Genomic DNA, 8,554 nt, shown 5'->3' with positions numbered 1-8,554 from the left:
TATGCCTAATTCTCGGTGTTAGATACGCTCTATGACAAAGTTTCAGATGTATATATTGATGGTTTGGATTCTTCGAAGCACCAGTAACATTATCCCAAATTGCATCCCAGTTTAACTCTTGTCCTAGTTCTCTATCCCATGCCTGCATACCACAAGTGGATGTATACTTATGGGAATTAAAATTATCATATATACAGTATATGACACTATACTTTTTGGAGTGATTCCTACCCAGTCAAGAATAGGATGTTCTTTCCGCCATAGATATCTGACATCATAACAGTATTCCTGGAGATGATGCGCCATGGCTGCAGTTATGGAAATCGCCGGCTCACGGGCTTCCAAAATCGTGACTGACAGACAGACAGACAGACACCGCCCACCCACCTAGGCGCCATCATGCAAATGTGCCATCGGCTCATACTACTGTACATCAGAGTTGCTCGAGTGACATCACTGATGACATCACAACTGCCTGAGTGACATTACAGTTGGGCAATCAGTTGCTTGAGTGACATCACTGATGACATCACAATTGCTCAAGTGACATCACTGATGACATCACTGATGATATCACAATTGCTCAAGTGACATCACTGATGACATCACTGATGATATCACAATCGTGACCCACACTGCCATCCACTTAGCCAATTTGAATTAAGAAGATAATTAGTTGTGTCTCTCTAATATAGGCCAGTGCATGCAATATCTAATCATCAATTTATATTATACCATGGTCTGGGTGAATACTCGATTCTGATTGACTGCAAGGTGTCCATTATTTTGTGATAATGTACAGTGATAATGTACACCTAGCTAAATGGTCTGTTTACCGTTCATATCAATGCGCCATAGTTTCAACAGTGGTATCAAGAGAGCTGTTTGAGCTCTATACCCCCGTTAAGGGTTAATATGACAATTTTGGAAGTTGAGAAAAAAATTTAGTCGGTCAAAGTAACTATTTAAATCACCCCTGTGTGCTCAGTTTATCAAAAATAACTCTTATTTACCATTTTGATTTTCGTTTCGGACATTCCCTCTCCTGATTCCCTCTCCTGAGAGAAGCCGGCTCTGTTCTGGTCAGCTGACAGAAGCCGGGCTCTCAGCTGTCAACTGTCAAACCCTCTGTTTACAACTTGCAGCAACCAGCAGCCAGGCGCTGTGGGAGAGCGCGCGCTGCCTCTTATCACTGATACAAATCAAGTCAAAGAGGAAAAAGACGAGATCAACAAAAAGAAAACAACGAAATGGGGAGTTAACAGCAACACACTGAGAGACGTCCTTGTACAAAACATACCTGGACTCCAACATACTGAAAGCAGATAGTTTTCACTCTGCCTCGCGCCATTTACGTCTTATAAGACCCGCAGACGTTAACGCAATTCCCTGGAATGCGAGTTTAAACGACCCAGTTACATGGCGTTGCATTCTTAGACATTGCCGTTTTATTTTGTATGTTGTTACATAGGCTACGATTGGCGAAATTATTAGTTAGCTTGATTCTAGAATTGTGCCAGGTGTAGAAACTAAGCAGCCATTTTATCCAATGATAGCCTAATCTTAAAGACTAGTGACTACTGGAGAGACAGTTGACAGCCGGAACAGGGACGGCACCCGGGTAGCAGTATGGGTTAGCTCCCCAGCCTGCGTCTTCCGTGAGGAAGAAGCCCAACAACCCACGAGAGGCCTTTTAGGAGGGCCATTCAAGCCGCAAGTGGAGACTGCAGTGCCACCAAGTACTGGTACTGCATGGTGTCCACTAAGATACCATCACCTCGGAATGAGATGTTTGGAGCGGGGGAGTCTGGTGCAGCGCACAGGTCGTAGACCTGGTGAGACGAGGGAGGAACCCGGCCGGGTGGCAACCCACAGAGCCCGGTCCCTCTACGTACCAGAGCCTCTCCCTCCCCCGGTCCCGGCAGAGTAGTTCCGGAGCAGCGGATTGAGTGGCCCTGACCGCGTGACCACCTTCGACCCTCCCTATAGGGCTGACCGTGGGTAGCTACTGGGACGTAAGTTGGGGCTTGGCCAGCCCCGGCTGGGTCACCTGGGCGAGGGTGTATGATGTTGCGAGACCCGAAACATCCTATGACCCCAGGGTACATCACTGAGGATACGTCCCAGTTATGCATCTATGCGATGTTTTTTTCTTTATTAGTTAGCCTGGCCTAGCCAGTGACTCATAGGAATAGACTACGTGACAACCAGGAAAGACTAGTGACTACTGGAGAGACAGTTGACAGCCGGAACAGGGACGGCACCCGGGTAGCAGTATGGGTTAGCTCCCCAGCCTGCGTCTTCCGTGAGGAAGAAGCCCAACAACCCACGAGAGGCCTTTTAGGAGGGCCATTCAAGCCGCAAGTGGAGACTGCAGTGCCACCAAGTACTGGTACTGCATGGTGTCCACTAAGATACCATCACCTCGGAATGAGATGTTTGGAGCGGGGGAGTCTGGTGCAGCGCACAGGTCATAGACCTGGTGAGACGAGGGAGGAACCCGGCCGGGTGGCAACCCACAGAGCCCGGTCCCTCTACGTACCAGAGCCTCTCCCTCCCCCGGTCCTGGCAGAGTAGTTCCGGAGCAGCGGATTGAGTGGCCCTGACCGCGTGACCACCTTCGACCCTCCCTATAGGGCTGACCGTGGGTAGCTACTGGGACGTAAGTTGGGGCTTGGCCAGCCCCGGCTGGGTCACCTGGGTGAGGGTGTATGATGTTGCGAGACCCGAAACATCCTATGACCCCAGGGTACATCACTGAGGATACGTCCCAGTTATGCATCCATGCGATGTTTTTTTCTTTATTAGTTAGCCTGGCCTAGCCAGTGACTTATAGGAATAGACTACGTGACAACCAGGAAAGACTAGTGACTACTGGAGAGACAGTTGACAGCCGGAACAGGGACGGCACCCGGGTAGCAGTATGGGTTAGCTCCCCAGCCTGCGTCTTCCGTGAGGAAGTGCCACCAAGTACTGGTACTGCATGGTGTCCACTAAGATACCATCACCTCGGAATGAGATGTTTGGAGCGGGGGAGTCTGGTGCAGCGCACAGGTCATAGACCTGGTGAGACGAGGGAGGAACCCGGCCGGGTGGCAACCCACAGAGCCCGGTCCCTCTACGTACCAGAGCCTCTCCCTCCCCCGGTCCCGGCAGAGTAGTTCCGGAGCAGCGGATTGAGTGGTCCTGACCCCGAAGGCAACCATCCTCGGCTTCGCCTCGGACGGTTCACGCCTCCACGTCGTCCCTTAAAAAGTGATAATGGACACCTCGTCGTGCATTAACCCTTACTTAGTAATTTATCCAGGGGAATTTCCACCAATACAAGGCTTCATACTAGTTTAGACAAAGAAGTGATGACCCACCCTCCTGATTTGTGGATGGGTTTGTTCTAAGGGTAAGCCAATCAGAGGTGGAGTAGAAGTGACATGTCACATTGCGTTTGTTTTTCCACAGTTTAAACCTCTGTCAATGTTAAAACTGTGTCAATTTGAGAATAAAATTACATAAAATTAAGGAAAAATGTATGTGTGTATTTAAAATACACAAAATACAAGGTCTGAAAGTATTTTGATACAAATTACATCTCTGTCCAGCCAAATACAAATGACAAAATACACAGATGTATAAAATACTGCCCATCTCTGGATATACTGGATATGGCTTGTAGCCCTCATATAGTCGTGCTGGATAAAGGTCTTGTCAGTACATTTTAAGTTGTCTGACATAAGAGCTGATCTTCTCTGGATACCTGTCTGTGATTTTAACTTTGGCTTCAGTGGGTAAGTGTTTTAGGCTGTGTTACTTCTGTCTGCTATCTTTATATTCTAATAGTAGTTGCTTTTAGGCTAGTTTGTGTCTCTGAGTGAAACTCTGGGCAGCTGGTGGATTGCTCTCAGGTGACATCAAGCCCAATCACCCCTCCTGTGAACGAGGGGGGCTGATTGGATAGGCATGGCTTGTAGCCCTGTTGAAGAAGTATTTCTGAACACTGTCAGTCTACAGCGGCAGCGGTAAGCGGCACGTACCCTCGCAGCACGAAGACTCCATCGAGGGGAGGCCAGAGAATAGGGTTTTTTGCTACCTCTCTTATTCTACCTACTCATCTACCTAACTATGTGTTTTCTTCCCATCCCTGTTGTAACCTCAGCCCACAGACGCTGTAGACACGGCAGCTTCAGGTGTAGTAACCCCGGTAATCTCTCCCACCCTAAGCGCGCAAACAGTCCTTTTACTATTGCCGGAGGTCTCTGGAACTGTCAGTCGGCTGTTAAGAAAACTGAGACCATCTCGGCTCATGGTCTATCTCAAACCCTCCACTTCCTAGCTCTCACAGAGACCTGGATCATTCCTGAAAACTCTGCTACTCCTGCAGCTCTCTCTGCTGCCTATTCCTTCTCGCACACCCCCAGAGCCTCTGGCCGTGGCGGGGGCACTGGTATCCTCATCTCTCCCAAATGGACCTACACTGTCACCTCTCTCTCTCATCTGTCTATCTCATCTTTTGAGTCCCATGCAGTTGCCGTATCCCTACCCATCAAGCTCAACATTGTGGTAATCTACCGGCCGCCAGGTCCGCTTGGTGACTTTCTGGACGAGCTGGGCACCCTCCTCTCCGTCTTTCCTGAGGATGGTACTCCTCTCATCCTTCTGGGAGACTTCAACATCCAGCCAATAACCTTACAATCTCTGCCTTTCCTTAACTTCTTCTCATCCTTTGACCTTTACCTCTCTCAATCTCCTCCTACTCACAAAGCAGGGAATGTGCTTGACCTGGTCTTCACCAGATCCTGCTCCACCTCTAATCTCACTGTGACTCCTCTTCCTGTATCCGACCACCACTTTATCACCTTCTCCCTTCCCATCCCCCTCTCCTCCTCCCACCCATCTCCCCCTCACTCTACCACCACCCGACGCAACCTAAAAACTCTCTCACCCGACTCCCTCTCTTCTACCGTCCTCTCCCTGCTTCCCCCTGCCGAACAATTTGCTCTCCTGTCCACTGACGAGGCTTCCACCACTCTTCTCTCATCTCTCCTCCGCTCTTGATTCTCTTTGCCCACTCACCACTAAGCCTGCCCGATCTTCTCCCCCTTCTCCTTGGCTGACTGAATCACTGCGAACTTATCGAACTGAGCTTCGGGCAGCTGAGAGAAAATGGAGAAAATCACATCTCCCTGAAGATCTCTCTTCCTACCACCTTATCCACTCCAACTTCACCTCTGCTGTCTCCAAAGCAAAAACCTCCTTCTTCATCTCTGAAATCCAGTCCTCTGCATCCAACCCCAGTAAACTGTTCTCCACCTTCTCCACACTCCTCAACCCTCCCTCCCCTCCCCCCCCCCTCCTCCCTCTCTGCTGATGATTTTGTAACCTTCTTTACTAAAAAGGTGGATGACATCAGCTCCTCCTTCCATCCTCCAGGCACCCTCACTAACACTCCCGACTCCAATCCTGCTCCTCGGCCCCCTGTCCCTGGTTTTCCTTCCTTCTCTCCCCTCTCTCCCGATGAAGTGCTTAAACTCATCAGCTCGAACCGAGCCACTTACTGCCCCCTCGATCCTATCCCTTCCTCTCTCCTCCAAACCATCTCACCTAACATATCTCCCTTCCTCACTACCTTCATTAACTCCTCTCTGTCCTCTGGTCTGGTCTGCTCTAAAGACTGCAAGAGTCAAGCCTCTGCTTAAGAAACCCTCCCTTGACCCTACTGCTATTCACAACTACAGACCTGTCTGTCCGAACAACTTTCTCTCTATCTCTCCCAAAATGACCTCCTGGACCCTCTGCAGTCCGGTTTCAAGGCTTCTCACTCCACTGAGACAGCTCTTCTTGCTGTCACAGAGGCCCTTCACACTGCTAAGGCCTCATCCCTCTCCTCTGTTCTTGTCCTCCTTGACCTGCCTGCTGCCTTCTATACAGTCAACCACCAAATCCTTCTTTCCACTCTGTCTGACCTCGGCATTTCAGGTTCTGCACTCTCCTGGTTTGCTTCCTACCTCTCGAACCGCTCATACCAGGTCTCATGGAGAGAGTCCCTCTCCAGATCCTGTCCTCTTACCACCGGTGTCCCCCAGGGCTCAGTCCTGGGCCCCTTACTTTTCCTTCTCTATATCAGATCTCTTGCCTATGTGATCTCTTCTCATGGCTTTTCTTATCACTGCTATGCTGATGACACCCAGCTTTTCCTTTCCTTCCCCCCCTCCGACACTCAAATCGAGGCTCGCATCTCTGCATGCCTCAAAGACATTGGCGACTGGATGTCTGCCCACCACCTCAAGCTCAACCTTGGTAAAACAGAGCTACTCTTCCTCCCAGGAAAAGACTGCCCTCTCGCAGATCTCTCCATCTCCATTGACAACACCACTGTACTTCCCTCCCAAACAGCTAAGAACCTTGGGGTGCTCCTTGACAACCAGCTGTCTTGCTCAGCCAACATAGCTGCTACAGCACGCTCCTGTAGGTTCTCTCTCTACAACATCCGCAAAATCCGTCCCTTTCTCACAAGAGAAGCGACTCTGCTGGCCGGCCTACCTGCCACCGACATCCGACCGCTCCAACTCATTCAGAACGCTGCAGCCCGTCTGGTATTCAACCAACCCAAATTCTCTCACGTCACTCCCCTCTTCCAGGAGCTCCACTGGCTTCCCATCTCGGCCCGTATCAAATTCAAGACACTGGTACTGGCCTACAGGGCAGTACACCAGTCAGCTCCCCTGTACCTGCAATCTATGGTCAGGTTCCAAACCTCCCAGCGCTCCCTTCGCTCCTCCACCAGTACAGGTCGCCTCGCCCCTCCTTCGCTACGGGGGCTCAAAAGTCGCTCATCCCGATCTCGACTCTTCTCGTCCCTGGCACCTCAATGGTGGAACGAGCTTCCACCTTCGGTCAGGACGGCTGAATCACTGCCGATCTTTCGGAAAAGACTAAAGACTCACCTTTTCATGCTCCATGGGCCCTTCTTGATCTAACTTCGTTCTCTCTCTTTCTTTATTAATATATATATATATATATATATATATATTTATATATATGTATATACTAACCTAAACTTGTACCACTAACCTAAACTTGTACCACTGTTCCTTCAGAAGTTGTAGTTGTCATAGACTGTGCTCCATAGTTGATTGCTCTATTGCGGACAAAAAATGTGTTATTGTAAGTCGCTTTGGATAAAAGCGTCTGCCAAATGACGTAATGTAATGTAATGATATACCTACCTGGCAACCCAAACTTCCTCATTACCCCCATGAATACCTCACAGATATTAATGGCAGAGCTGGGTGACTCAAAATGTTTCCCACAAACTCCACTAACTTAATTCAAAACAAACTGGTAGCCTGTCTTCAGGGGTGAAGCAACTGACCAGAAATGTAAGAATGTATTCTGAATCTAACCTTTACTTTGACAAGCAGGTGAAGACGAATCATGTATATTTTTTGAGCTGAGGAACATTTTCAAAATCAAACCATTTCTATCTTCTACTGACCTGGAGAATGTCACCCGCATGCCTTTACAGTATCTAGTTTATACTACTGCACCTGCCTCTACTGCCTCAGTTACAAAAGTCCCTCTCTCACCTCCAGCTCATCCAGCAAGCAGCTGGCAGGTTTTAATATGTACAGTATCAAATGTAGACAGCATATCACTCCTTGCTTCCTTACACCAGTTACCTGTATCTTACATAACTGATTTAAAGATTGTATTGATCATCTTTCAAACTCGTCTAGTTCTGAAAACAAAAGGTGACCCTGTTTTAGTTTTAAAACACTTAAGAGCACTTCTTAAGCTCTTTTTTTCTGTTGAATGATGCCATTGCTGACATCTCTTGAGTATACAAACCTGATAATTTATGCTGTCTGCTGTCAAGTATAAAAAAAAACTCCAATGTTCGCATGAATTTAAAGTTTACACACTCTGATTCATGAGCTTCACGGCCAATTGGATATGACAAACTGGAAAAATGTATAATTCAAGTGACGATCAATGAGACAATAAACTAACTTCCTGCAGTGTAAAGTAGTGAGCTATGAGCAACATCACCCAGACTTCCAAATCTATCAGGCAGCGCCTCTTCTCAGAGGCTATCAAAAGGTAGAAATACCATGGTTGTATAATAGTTTTCCTACCTTGCATTTGGCCTGAAGACAGAAGAAGTATCCAGAGAAGTAACAGTGTTGCCATCTCGAAAGAAACTTCACATCAGGAAGTTGTCTGGCTGTCAGAGCAAGACAGAGAAGAGAGAAGCCAGCACCCGAAATGTCTTTTCGAATATTTAATTAGTTCCTCAAACCTGGGCTGCAGCAACGAACGTTTCAGTCAAAAGACCTTCCTCAGCGTGTGTAATGTAAATGTAAATGTAATATGTGCCAGTGTTTTAAAACACAGGATTTTATGTCCTGGGACACAGGAGAAATTCTAATATATATAGAATTCTTGACAGAAGAAATTTTAGGTGCCATTAATTCATCTCCCTTCAAGAGAGATAAGGTTAGAATCTTGAAGAGAGATGAATTATTGGCGCCTAAAATTTCCTCTGTCAAGAATTATAATA

The sequence above is a fragment of the Poromitra crassiceps genome (genome assembly GCF_964638095.1).
Source record: "Poromitra crassiceps genome assembly, contig: HAP1_SCAFFOLD_741, whole genome shotgun sequence".
In the NCBI taxonomy this organism is placed as follows: domain Eukaryota; kingdom Metazoa; phylum Chordata; class Actinopteri; order Beryciformes; family Melamphaidae; genus Poromitra; species Poromitra crassiceps.
Note: the sequence above shows the minus strand (reverse complement) of the source record.